The following is a 14951-nucleotide window of genomic DNA, read 5'->3' on the forward strand; positions in this document are numbered from 1 at the left end:
CACCTAACACATGTGCCCTGAGCTCAGGGCCCTGGTTCCTATCTAGTCCCTGGGGATATTTATATATATATATATTTATTTATTTATTTATTTATTTATTTATTTATTTATTTTCTTTTTTTTGCAGTACGCGGGCGTCTCACTGTTGTGGCCTCTCCCGTTGCGGAGCACAGGCTCCAGACGCGCAGGCTCAGCGGCCACGGCTCACGGGCCCAGCCGCTCCGCGGCACGTGGGATCTTCCCGGACCGGGGCACGAACCCGTGTCCCCTGCATCGGCAGGCGGACTCTCAACCACTGCGCCACCAGGGAAGCGCAATATATTTTTATATAAATACACAAAGAAATAGAAAATATAAAATCCGACGGGGTGCAAGATAGAGGTGGGGAACTTGGCAAGAAGCCAGAACTGGAGAGGTCTGTTCAGGTCAAACTGACCTCCTCCTTGACCCTCTTGGCTTCTTGCTTCTCCTGCTTGGTTTTCTCCTCTTCTGTGACTTCTCTCTTTTCTTCTGGGTCTTTCTCTTTCTCATCTTCTGTTTTAACTCTCTTGGCTTTTTTGAAGTTGAAAGAGTTCCTGCGACCTCCTTTTCCCTCCTCATCAGAGTCGGAGAACTCCTCCTCACAGGCAATTTGTTTGTCCGAGGGACAGAGTGAGATGTGCTTGTCAGGGTCTTCTTCATCCTCATCACACTCTCCTCTGGAATGGCATCGTCAGGAATGGCCTGCATTTGGACCCAGGTATGCGGGTCAGCATTCTCAGGTTCTCAAACGGTCACTGTTTGAGCTTTTCCAGGTACTCATTAGTGTTCTGGTTAGTCACATTGCAAAGACTGATGTGAAATTTGAAATCTGGTCCAAAGTATTCAAAGTGGTCATCGTATAAAAGCTCATTAGGGATCTCCATGTCCAGGGCCACAGCTGTTTCATAAGTCCAGCACCGGGAGACATTGTAACGGTATAGCCACCTCCTCCCAGCATCAGCACAGGCAGGTTAAAGCTCTTCACAAATTCCACACACTTGGCTTGCCCTTTGATGGTCGAATCGAAGCAATCTAACTGAGCCCCAGACAAGAAATCAGAGCCACACTGAAAGACGACTGCACTGAGCTGGAACATCTCCATTACTTTGGACATGACCAGCTTGAAAATGGCCTCATAGGACTCGTCATCAATCCCATCTCAAAGTGGGTAGTTAACAGCATAATACGTGCCTTTGCCAACCCCAATATCCCAAAGGTCCCAAGTTCCTGGGAAGTACTCTCCATATTTATGAAAGGACACAGTCACAACTCGGTCTGTGGTATAGAAGGCCTCTTCCACGCCATCGCCATGGTGGATATCAATGTCAATATACAGCACTCTCTGGTGATACTTCAGCAGTTCCAGGATAGCCAAGATGATATCATTGACATTGACAGAACAGAAGCCAGATGCCTCGGACTTCTTCGCATGGTGTAAGCCCCCAGCCCAATTCACAGTGATGTCCGTCTTCTGTTTATTTTCAGGGCACTTGCCACAGAGCCACCAGGAGATAGCTGACAGAACTCAAACAGGCCATCAAATACCGGACAGTCCTCACCAACGTAGAATCTCTGCATCTGCTTGCTGTACTCGGGGACATGTTATCTGGACAGATGGAGCGCAAGAATGTAATGTAATCATCAGTGTGGTACTTGGTTCTCTCCTCAGCTTTGGCTTTGCAAGGGTGATAAATTTCCATCTTTCGGTCGAGGCCATAGTTAAGGAGCAAATTGCCAGTCATGCAGATTCAGTGAGGCTTCATTGGGTGGCCTTGTCCATAATATACAACATAACTGGAAACTACATCCAATGTAATTTCCAACATCCCCTCACTGTATCTCCAGGGAATTCACTCCCACAACAGAACAATAACCATCACTACTCAGAATTATTGTAAGTCACAGTTCACCTCGTGCACGTCGTTACACTTTATGGTGTCAAAGCACATTCACATTCATTTTCTTACTGGATTCTCACAAAAACCCGTCGCAGGAGTAACATACTTTCCCCCTGGTGCCCTGAGTCTGTGCCATCTTTCTACCCTCCGTAGGTCCGTCTGCTCTCCTGCCAGCGGCTCTGCTGAGCCTCTTTACATATATTAAGTCATTCAATCCTCCCAACATCCCTAAATGAGTTGTATATTACTGTGATGCCCATTTTAATGGAACCTGGAACCTCAGGCTCAGTGAGTTTATGTAACTTACTCTCCATCACACAGCTATTAAATAGCAGAGCCAGGATCTAAAGCAATTATTTACCTTCCCTTAAATCTCTTGCTCTCGGCCATTATACTATACCACCCTCTAGACTTCAGGTAGATTGTCCATACAAGATTACACAGGGTAAGGACACTAGCCGGTCATTAACGTGCTATCAAGGCCCACAACACATTGAAAAACAAAAAATAAACATAAGTTACCTTGGCCCTGTCAGCACACAATGGCTACTGTGTTTCCCAATTCTGCCTTGTATCTGCCTCTTTTATCACCCAAAGCCATGGGAGGAAATGAGCATTTGGGATGCTCCCACAGCAGATTTAGAGTTTCTATGGAAATAACCTTCAGAAGATCAAAGGTTTCCATATTATAAAGGGACATCATTTGCTCTATTCTTCTTTGAACTTCAAGAAGAACAATATATACAAAACAATTCACTTTGATTAAGCTGGTATGACCTAACCTAACAACATAAAAATTATTCAGGATTTTCTTAATAATCCTTTTATGTTTAATCTTTATGGTCTTTCAAAGCTTTTACCAGTGCTCTTTTATTTGGTTTTTCTCAACCTTGCAAGATAAGCAGAGGAGATCATATTATCTCCAATTTACTGATAAAGAAACTAAGAATCAGGTGGAGATAAGTGACTTGTCCAAGTACACAAAGCTAACATGCAGTGGAGCTAAGATTGAACCCTAGGTCCTCTAATAGCCTGCTACTAAGTTTCAAATTAAAACGCACTAATATTACAATCATTGTTTCTTAATATTATGTCTCAGGATGTTCAGATGGAACATATAACATCACCAAGGTCTCTAAATATTTTCTTTAATAATTCTTTTCTCAAATTATGAGTGTCCCAGTATCACTCTCTGGACACGAGGATAAAGACAGCTGCTCCCATGACCTTTCAAGTGATGTCACTTTAGCAGGCTTTTAAAAGACTGGGCCAAAGAAAAAGATTCCTGAGAGGAAGAACATGTTACCTTGAAGAGTAATCAGTTATGCGAATGGTTTCATTGCCTGTTATACCATGGATTATGCTTTCATTTTTCATATTAATGTTCTTTATGTTTTTCAATTAGTCACGGCGAATTACCTGTCCTTCGCCTTGGCAAGGACAGCTCAGTGGGCCTCGGTGGAGTATTTTCCAAGTTCTGTCTGGTGAATTCTTGCTCACATTCTTCTTGAGGCATTAAGATGTAATTGTTTGAATGAATGAATGTGTTTCATTTGACACCATCTCATTCATGTAGGAAATTACCTATTGAATAAGGAATTGGAAATTTTTTCCTTTCTTTTTCTGTAATGGTGCATTGCAAAAAATTAATTTTAGTTAAATACTTAAAAAGAATTGGAACATTAAAGAAAATTAAAATTCATTCAGCATTTCTTAGTCATTCTAACAGAGAGGACTTGTGGAACAGAGCATACAAAATAGCAAATTCTCCAAAATCCATGCCTACCTCCATTTTCCCCTGCCCAGTCCTGGCAAAGTGCTTGCCCCTCCTCTGTACTCCATCCAACTGTCCCCATATTTCCCATATGGCAATACCTGACTAGCTGCATTTTAATCACCCATTTACTAGTCAGTCCCCACCCCTTACCCAAGCGTGTAAGACCTTCTAGGACAGGAATAACGTCTTAATCAGGACTGAATCCCTAGCTCTTAACACACTGCACAACACAGAAGTACTTAGTAAGTGATGGGTGAATGAAGCCATTTGCCTTTGGAAAACATGAATATATCCTTGTTAGCTATAGCCTTATCTCACAAATTAGGCTTTGTTCAGTCTATAATTTAACCATTATGTTGCATTCCCATAATCCTCTCTGGGGAGGGAAACCAAATAACTTCTCTGCCCTTGAAGATCTCACAGTCTAGCCAAGCTCTGCCAAATGTTAACTTTCTAAAGACCACACGGTAGCCCCCCTTTAGAGTACTTTGTCAAAAGCTGCCATTTTCCTTTCCTTTGATGTGTGGCATGGTCCTTAAGATTAGCAAGCTCCTTCAAACACTGCTAGGATGGTGTCTCAGAGGTCAAATACTTTGTTCCCACAGGCTGGTCAAGTCTTTTGAAAGACATCTGCATATGGTGGAGATGAGGGGAGGCCTCTTTTTCCTTAAACAGACTGGTTTTATTATATTATTTTTTTTTTGGTTGGTGGGGGCACTGTAGAAACTCCAGCCCAAGGCCTACCCACAGTTACGTCTCTGCTCTTCACCAGAGGATAGTTTAAACACTCCAATTCCTTTGCTACTGTCATTTTATGACTCTGGAGAAGGGAGGGGAGAGCCTCTGTGGACTCCCTGAGTCTCTTTAAAGAACTCTGAGCTATTATTAAACCAATATCCTCACTATTTAAATCCCTTGTTGCTATTAATAATTATTGTAATCCCCAGGGTGGAGAGCCATAAAAGAAAACGCTATTATTTGTTCAAACTTCAGGCTAATTAAGCCCAACACGTGATATATAAATAGATCCAAAAATATCTCTAATTTTTATGCATTGTGCAAATAAGTGACTATCCAGTGAGGAAATGTTTACTTAACTTGAGAGACAACTAAACGACAAAAGACCTGGAAAAGAGCCTACAAGGTCTCTCTTTCCAGAGAAGTCTTTAAGTGATACTTGCCGCTAACGGAGTAGCATTTGGAAATCATCAAGAATAACAGAGTTGAAGAGTTGTAAAAAAGTCTGAGAAAATTTCTGTTTTCCTCAACTTTGGTACAGTGTAGGATTATTTGCCCTTCTCTAGAGCTCTCCAGGAAGCAGAAATGCCACTTACCCTCAGTTACCCATTCTTCCAACTTAATATACCAACAAGCAAAAAAGTTCCTTCCTATGACTAAGGAACACTTTTCCTGCTTTGATGTAAATTCAGTTCCTTGTACTGTGAAGTTTTGCTGCAAAAGAACAACTAATCCCAATTCCTTTTGTAGAAATTGTTCTTGCCCTTTAAAACCTTAAAAAGATGGCTCCGATCCTCATCTCTCCAGACCAGACAAAACCAAGTTCACTCCATTCTCAGTCTCTTTAATTTTTCTTCCTTTAATCCTGTTTAAGGATCAAAACAGGAACAGCTGCAGAATCTACAATACTTTCTCTATTCCTGGTTCTTAGAACTACTTGGAGACTGATACAAACTGAATTCTCTACCCACAAAGTCATTATATCATGCCCACAATTGCACATAGGTAAACTGCCTGGTTAAAAACACAACAAAACAGATACACAAAGAATCCTGGAGAGAGGCAGGCTGTATATGTGCATGTGTGTGTAAGTGTGTGTGTGTGTGTGTGTGTGTGTGTGTGTGTGTTTCGTTGAGGGTTAGAATTGAGTAGACATGCAAATTTTGTGGCATTAACTCTGAAGTGGACAATTTCGAAAACGAATGACAAGAAATTAAAGGCAGCTAATTAGCAATACAAATTTTATGTCAAAAAAGTAGGGTTTTCAAATTCCTAGAGAAAGGCAAATCACTATCAATCAAAATTTCTACCAGACAGAAAGTTCAACAGTATAAGCAGATGTGGTAGAGGAGGAAAGAGGAAATTAAGGTTCATATTTTGTTTAATGTTGGTTGTCTCTTAACCTCTATCATCCTATAGTAAACACCTCTTGGAATGGTGCCCCGGCTTACAATTCTCGTTTCTCTGGGAATGGCCCCTATATGCAGAGGCGATAGGCCAACAGTGGTCGTGTTAATTCTATGAGATCCTGATCCCTTGGCCACAGTTGTTGATCCAGGGGTGGGCACAGGATCCACACCAAGTAAATAAGATTCATTCTTTCTTTCAGGAATTGAAAATCTTGAATAGAAAACACACTGCACTGTATGCAGTTTCATTCTGTCTAGCCCATCTGAAATGAGTTCTTTACATGTTTTTCACTTGACATTCATTTCCTTCAGGGCAGGATCTTTGTCATTTATCCCTCTATGGAATAACAGAGAGAACATTTTATGTTGATGTAAATATTAATTATCTTGATTATGGCGATGATTTCATGAATGTATACATATATCAAAAATCATCCACTTTTACACTTTACACATGTACAGAATATTGTATATCAGTTAAACCTCAATAAACTTACTTTAAAATGTTATGGAAGCCCATAGGAAGGAGCAATTAATCTTGACTGGTGTGAATATGGGAAAGATTGGTTTCAGATAAGAAAGTTGTATGGCTTTTCAGTTAGCTCTGAGTACTCTGTGCCAATATTGTCACTCTCACTGTCCTCTTCTAAGGGAAACTGCGCCTTCCATAGCTCCGGCTAATGAAAGCATCCCTGGGCGGCTGCTTGAGCAGGGGATAGCGCTCACTGTATCACGAGTGGACCACCTGATTCAAGGAGGGCTAATCCCATCAGGTAATTAGCTAGACCAATCAAACTCTTTCCTGACAGTAATTGATTGGATAATAAGATAACCTTCTTGTTGGTAGCAGAAGAAAATATTTGTAATTGAAGAGAAAGAAGTCAAGATTCCATGAGAGAGAGAGAGCCCTGTATCAACTGTGACACTTTGGTGGCCCAGAGAAACAGAGCCCCAGAGCAGGGTTACTATGGTAATTTATAATAACTCCATGATTTAGGGTAACCTGTGTGAGACTAACTTTCAATCAAAACACCTAAATTATCCCAATGTGGCATTACATTGTCAAGATACCCACTGGGTCAGGAGCAGTATGGTATCTGATTAGACTTCTCTCTCTTGCCATTCCCATTTTCTTGCCAAATAAGAGCATTTCTTTAGCAGCAGCAAACTTACTAGTGGCATGCAGCAGTAAAGCAATCTGCCCCAAGTGATGCTGGACATCATTCGTTTCAAGCAAGTTATTTTAGGTCAATTTCTGAGTATATGTTCCAAACTTACTTGTTTGTACATGAAACAGTGTTATTCCTTTTCGGGGGGGGGGGGCGGGGATGGACACTGCTGGATATTCTCTGTTTGCCCGTCAAGATCCATTTTCTGCCTTTCTCCATCCTTCTTTAAGCCCTGGTAGACGGACATCCTTTGATGGCTCATTCAGGCTCCCTTCTCCCCTGGCTTCCCTTTGGGTTCAGCCCCTGGGAGGCTCTAGCAGAATACTGGAGGGAAGAGAGAGAGTTGGCAGGCGGTGCTGTTGGGCACTAAGGCTGCAGCTCCCTTATGATGGCTCCTCTTCTATGGCTCATACTTCATTCCAATAAATAATGGCTGCCTTCCAATGTCCTTTTAGGCCTAGGGGTGAAAATGGTTTTCAAGCCTTACCACCATTGCCAAATTCTATGATGCTTCATTATTCCTTATTGGTTACCTTGCCTTGCCTTTAAATAGTCCTTTCATTGAACTCTCTTCAAATACCATTTTTGGACGTGTTATCTCTTTCTAGTGGGATCCCAACACAGGGGAGTGATCAATTTTAAGTTAACGTGTCAGTTTGGGATGTCTATTAAACTTCTCTTTTGCATGAAACTTCTAAGTGACAGTAAGGGCCAACATGTATCTCATATTCTAGACACAAGGATTCTATTTGCCTTTGTATCTTCTACCCCCTATCACAGTACCTGGCACAGAACAGATGCTCATCAAAAGTGTGCTAAGGTAATTTTGTTGATGAATAAATTAATTTGCATTAATTTGGCTTCTGCAATTAGTGTTTGGATAAAGGTTTTCTGATATTTTATATGAAACATTCTAATCTGTGACAGAAAACCAACAGTTAACAACCCCAGTAGTAACTTAAGGAATGCAAATTAAACAGCCATGTTGTAACATTCTACACCTATTAAATTAAGGAATTTAAACCATAACACCAAATGCCGGTATTATAGCAAAGCTGTATATTCAAATACTGCTGGTAGCTGTATAAACTGGCATAGCCTATTTGGAAAGCAATATGGCAATATGTATCAAGAGCCATAAGAACAACCCAGTAATCCCACTCTTGGGGATTCAACCTAAGGGTATAATTGAGGAAAAGCAAAAGCCATATGCACAAAAAGCCATATGCTTAAAAAAGCAATACCTATACTAGCAACAAAGCTAGAAACAAGCTAAAATGCCCAACATGGATGACCTGGTTAAGCACATTCCAATGCATCAATCTAATGGAACCCTCTGCTCCCCATCAATCCATGCTCCCTACAGAGGTGACAACAAAAGAGAAAAGTGGCTGGAAAAAAAAAGACTGGGAAAAAAAGGAGTCTGTTATGGGCTGAATTGTACCTGCCCCCCTCAATTTACATATTGAAATCCTAACCCTCAGTACTTCATAATGTAACTGCATTTAGAGACAGGGTATTTAAAGAGGTGATTAAGGTAAAATGAGGTGTTTAGGGTGGACCCCAATCCCACATGACTGGTGTCCTTATAAGAAGAGGAAATTTTGACACAAACACATACAGAGGGAAGATGATGTGAAGACACAGGAAGAAGGTGGCCATCTACAAGTCATGGAGACAGGCCTGGAACTGATCCTTCCTTCATGACGCTCAGAAGGAAAAAACCATGCCAATACCTTGATCTTGGACTTACAGCCTCCAGAACTGTTAGAAAATAAATATGTTATCTAAGCCACCCAGTCTGTGGTATTTTGTGATGGCAGCCCTAGCAAACTAACACAGAGACAAAATTAAAAATGATGAGTATACCATGACTATTAAAACATAGATATATGTCAACAGACAAAGATGAAAAGTGAATATGCAAAAACAAAATGCACTAATTAGTTGTGGTAGTGGGTTATGGGTGATTCCTTTCCCTTGTCAAATGCTGCAATAGCTACATTTATCCAATTAAAAAATTTGCCACAGTGATGAAACAGTGGTTCTAATAGGCCGTGAGTAGTACTAGACTATTTCTCCAAAATGGAGGGAAAAAATGTGTGTCAAAGGTTTATTGCAGCAGCATCTTAGAAAAACAAACTTGGTGGCAGTAGAATTTGTACCTATAATTAAATGTATCCTAATTCTCAGTCTCTCATCTATCCCTATAGATAGCTTGTCTCTTTGCACCTCTATTGCTGTGATCATCATGCTGTTTAACATCACAGTTAGCTAAGGACCTAGCATTTTACTCAGCATTACATGTTCAATGATTGCCATACAGTAGATGCTCGACAGTTAGTTACTGAATTAATAACTGGCCATAAATATGGTGTTCTTTTGCAAGGGTCATGATATCTTATATGACCAGAAAACTAAAAACGGTTTCCTTTATTCAGCAAAGACTGTAAATACTATATGACATTGGTTTCAAAATAGTTTGCTTCCCCTTGTCAGTTCTTGATGAGACAGTTCAATGCAATCCATCATTTTAGTATTTGATAATTGTCAAAAGGAATTAAGTAGCTAGTTCCAAGTCTTCATGGTAAACAGGCCAACATTCAGAAAACACAAATACTCTTCCTGATTTGAAAGGTAATGCTTTTAGATGTGATTTTTGTGCTCTTTAAAGGACCAAGATAAAATATTAAACTTCATTTAACTTGTCTCACACCAAAATGTGCTTTGGGATGAAAGAAAGAGAGTAGGAAGGAAGTCAGCATTCCCTGAGATCCTATGTCCTCACTGTAACACAACAATATAGGCTGTCCCTTACACACTCCCTGTGAATGTAATACCAATTCCCATTTTAGAAATGCAAATTTAAAAGGAAGTAAAGGGGTATGAAGTGTATTTCTCACTATCACTTGACTGAAGTGGAAGAGACAGGATTCAAATCCAAATCTGACAGCCACTAAGACTATACAGCTTACAGTAAACCAACTGCATCACCTGCCTTGGAGCTCTTAATCCATTCCCAGTATCAAGCAAAACAATGGAAATATATTGTGAGATAAAACTTGTGCAACAGAGATTGATATCAGACCTTCTTTCAATCTGTGCTATACATTCAACAAATAGGTACTAAGGGGTCTCCATGTGTAAGCCACTGTGCTGGGAGCCAGGGGTACAGTAGGTTCAGAGACTAGCACAGTCCCTCCATTCAAGGAGTATACATTTCAGAGAGAAGACTTTAAAAAATAATTATAAAGTAAATTATTTATTACCATTTTAAGTCAGTGTTACAAAGGACAAGACCAGGATGCTCTGAATCACAGAAAGTGGGCCTGCCCTCCTCTGGATATCAGAGACGGTTTCCCTGAGGATGTGACTTTTAGAGGTAAGATATGGAGAGTGACAAAACATTGATCAGGCAAAGGATGGAGAGAGAGAGGTAGAGACAGTTGAAACAGCATGTGAAGATCCTTTGAGGCAGGAAACAGCATAGCCTTTTAGAGGAACTGAAGGAAGATACGAAGGCTGACAGAGGCGTAGAATGAAGATTTGCATTCTCAGACTCTGCACTGCTACGCTTCTCCAAGTCAGCACTGGGTCCAGCCAACTAAGGTGAAGAATATGCCTACACCCAGTTGCAAAGAAAACAGGGGCAGCTGGTGAGATGAGCAACAAAGTGGGTACACCCCATGGTTCATTTACCCTGGAAATAACCCAAGATGGCAAAGAATTCCAGGCCCTTCATCCCCGAGCCATCAAAACCATCCTGTGCTCCCAATAAACATTAAATCTCTGCCCTTATCTTTTAGATGAAGCTACCCAACTTCCTTCTCATCATGTCTATATTTTAACCTATTCTGGGTAACCATCACCTGCACTAAACCCTTCTAGGTCACTCTGTCTAGCTTGAAGTTGAATAAACCATTCTTTAGAAGTTTTCTAATCAGTCATAAATGGTGGATTCAATTTCTCAGGGTCACATTTAGTGTAAAAAAGATATAATTCACTGAAGAGCTATATTGTTCTCTGTCTCAGTCCCCTGAAGAATGGGGAAGTCAATGCAATGCTGGCTTATGAGGATTATAGTATAAACTGAAGTGAATCAAACCCTCAGGGAAGTCGTCCCCAAAGGACGCATTCAGATAAAGTTGTAAGTCAAGACCCAACAGCAGAACAAGTTGTGTAGCCTTCCATGTTAACCAATTCCCAATTTTCATTCTTAAAAAATAATGTAAAAAGATAGTTATAAATGAAAAACATGACATGAGTAATTATTTTTCTTAAAATCCAAGAGGAAGATTAATTTAAATATTACTCTACTTAAAGTGCACAATTAGCAAAGTTTTGGAATGGCCCCAAGTGACAATTTCAATCTTAGCTCTTCAAATAAAAGCTGACATATTTTTAGACAGTAAAACTGACTAAGATGCAAGTGGCTCGCAGTTAAAGTAATTGCATATCTGGTGGTGGTAAGTGAATTACAGAAGTGACAAATGCTGTACTTAAATAATTTGAAGCAAACAACGTCTCCCTTCTGCACAGCGCAGATTCAAAAGAGCAGAAGTCAGGAAAACATCTGCCTCATTTATTCTGTTCTTGCATACATGGCTGCAGCCCAGTTCCTAGTTTTAGCTGGAGTTATCCAAGCGCACAGTACAGACAGCAGTGCTGTCCAACCAGCAACCTGAAAACAGCAGATATGTCAAGACTCTGATTTCTAGCAGCAGTCAGCTTACTTTTTAGGAAGTGAAAAAGTGATGAAAGTATCTCTAAATGTACATTTAACCTTGACAAAAAACTTTTTTCCAGTTTCAATGAAAAAGGACTCTGCTGTTCAAAAAATGTGAAGAATACCACTCTGCCTGGAATGCCTGTCATTGCCAGCTACTGGAGTCAGCAACCTTTCTAATCTTCAAGGCCCACTCAAATTTTACCTTTTCTTTCAGCCCCTCTCACACCCATCCTCTATGTTCTATAACCCTGGGTTATACTCTATTGCTTATCATTCTGCATTCTATTAGCTATGCAAGCATCCGTCTTCCTAAATAATTTGCTAAAGTATAAGGTCCTGGAAGACAGGTAACAAAATCACAATACCACCTCAAATATCTAAAATAGTTTTTGGCACATAGTAGTATAATAGAGGCTTGTTGAATTAGATACCAGAAGTTAAAACTTTCTTTAAGCCAATCACTTGAGATTTTTGATGTAATACCCTGAAAACTGACTGCATCAACATGTGTAGTGAAGAAACTATTCCTGAACCATTCAACTGACCCTCTTAGTCAGAAATCAATCAGCCTTGGTCCAAGTATGCAGCAGTGCAAACAAAGGGTCTACATCCCTGAGTCTCTGTCACTCATGTTCTTCTAGAAGGTCCCCAGTTGCTATGTTTGACAAATTCATGGTTGGATAGGTTTGGGGATAGTTCTGCTGCCCATCTGGTAAACAAAGTTTCTGTGTTAATATCTGGAGACTTTTTTCTGGGGGGAGAGGGAGGATTAAATAACAAAAATTGCAGAAGAAAAATTCTGGTATTTATCTCTTTTTAAGTTCACAAATATCTATTTACTTTGAAAATACCAGCCTAAATAGCACTAATTTACTCTTCAGAATAAACTAAGAATATAAATTTGTTTGATAATCACAGTCATTGCACTGGTTCCATTAAAATATGCAAACTGATTATTGATTAATTTTTTTATGCATTCAGCTAAGCTAATAACTTATGTGGCTTCATCATCTATTCTGCAGCTGAATCTCTGCTTGGATCAGCATGATATAACTTCTTTGTTAATAAAATATCCAGAAAAGGTAGCAAAGTGTACATCCTGAGTATTAAGTTTGTAGAGTCAATCAGCATAAAAGTATGATTATGCAAGTACAGGGCAGAATAAATGGTGTGCCACACAAGCCATGCATTGTGCGTCGTTATTCCCAAATTACATCCCTTTGTCACTAGGTCTATCTAGCATCCTACAAAACTGAATTATAAACAGGAAAAGATACCTGTCCATGTGACTTTCATGGGTCTTTCAGAAGAGGAAGTTCTTTCAATCTTATTTCTTTCCTCTTGAGCTTTTACTTGGCAAAATACTGACACTTAGTGACATTACCAAAGTTGCATCTAAATATACACACAATTTAGCTGGAATTAGACATCAATTTTTAAAAACTGATTTCATAACACCATTTTTTTGTTCCCTGCTTCTTTTTACATGAACACAGATATTTGTAACTAATGTCTCCCTATTTGTATAGGTTACTATAAAAGGGAACTAAAACTACCCTAAATATTTCACCTAACATGTTATTGTAGACTAATAATTTATTTTATAAAATCAACACTAGAAATCCCCTCTCCCGTTCTTATATGAGAGGTTCTTATACCTCTATGTTCTTATGTTAACATGTTATTTATTTTAAAGTTCGTAACAGCTTTTACATAACACCATTTTTAAACTTTCTTTTTGATCAAGGGAGGTAGGAGCTTTTCACCACTCCACCCACATAAAGAATTTTTTGATGGTTACTCTGTCAACCAGAGGCTTTAGTCTGACAAACTATTCTTAAATATGTAATAGACCGTTTTCCTTGAGATTAAGTGAGGCAGTGGGGCCATACTACCTTAACATAGGTATTGATCTTATTTATTCATGGAATAAACTTGGGAACAATGGAAGCAGAATTCTTTCCCTCTTTCATCAAAGATATAACTCTCTCTTTGACTTCTGCCTTGCACATCACTCAGATAACACACAGTTGGATGGAAAATTAGATATGTTACCCCAGCCTGAGGAAATTTAGGAGTACAAATAAATTCCAGATATCTAGTATTTTCCCAGAGACTATCATAACATTCTTATCCTAGGATTCACATTTTCCTTTTATTTACTTACATATTTTATAGCTTCATGAGATATATTTGACATATTACATTGTGTAAATTTAAGGTGTATGACATGTTGATTTGATACATTAATATATTGCAAAATGATTACCTACCACCATAGCATTAACTAATACCTCCATCCTATTATGCAATTACCATTTCTTTTTTGTGGGGAGAACATTTAAGATCTACTGTCTTAGCAACTTTCAAGTATATAATGCATTAGTATTAGCTATGATCACCATGCTGTACATTAGATCCTCAGAACCTGTCAATCTTACAACTAGAAGTTTGTACCCTTTGAACAATATCTCCACAATTCCTACATTCCCCAGGCCCTGGTAACCACCACTCTACTCTCCATTTTAATGGGCTGGGCTTTCTTTGGATTCCACATTTAAGTGACATCAATTTGTTTTTCTCTGCCTGACTTATTTCACTTAGCATGATGACCTCAAGTTTTACCCAAATTGTCACAAATGGCAGTACGTATATCTACAACACCTTCTTTAACCATTCATCGACTCATGGACAAGGTTATTTCCATATCTTGGTTATTGTGAATAGTAAACATTGGGGCACAGACATCTTTTTGAGATCCTGTTTTCACTTCCTTTGTATATATAACCAGAAATGGGATTGCTGGATCAAATGGTAGTTTTTTGTTTTGGGTTTTTTTTGAGGAAACTCCATACTGTTTTCCATTGTGGCTGCGCCAATTTACATTTTCCACATCCTCCTCAACACTTGTTATTTCTTGTCTTTTTTTTTTTTGCGGTACGTGGGCTTCTCACTGTCGTGGCCTCTCCCGTTGTGGAGCACAGGCTCCGGACGCACAGGCTCAGCAGCCATGGCTCACGGGCCTAGCTGCTCCGCGGCATGTGGGATCCTCCTGGACCGGGGCATGAACCCGTGTCTCCTGCATCAGCAGGTGGACTCTCAACCACTGCGCCACCAGGGAAGCCCTTCTTGTCTTTTTTGATGATAGCTTTCTAACAGGTGTGAGGTGACTATTTCATTGTGATTTCGACTTGCATTTCCCTGATGATT

At 39.7% G+C, this 14951-nt stretch overlaps 1 pseudogene; it reads right to left on the reverse strand.

The window, feature by feature from the left end:
* Positions 1 to 421: 421 nt before the first annotated feature.
* On the reverse strand, positions 422 to 2055 carry LOC131748881 (histone deacetylase 1-like; annotated as a pseudogene).
* Between the last annotated feature and the right edge of the window lie 12896 nt (positions 2056 to 14951).

The sequence above is a fragment of the Kogia breviceps genome, chromosome X (assembly GCF_026419965.1).
Source record: "Kogia breviceps isolate mKogBre1 chromosome X, mKogBre1 haplotype 1, whole genome shotgun sequence".
NCBI lineage: Eukaryota > Metazoa > Chordata > Mammalia > Artiodactyla > Physeteridae > Kogia > Kogia breviceps.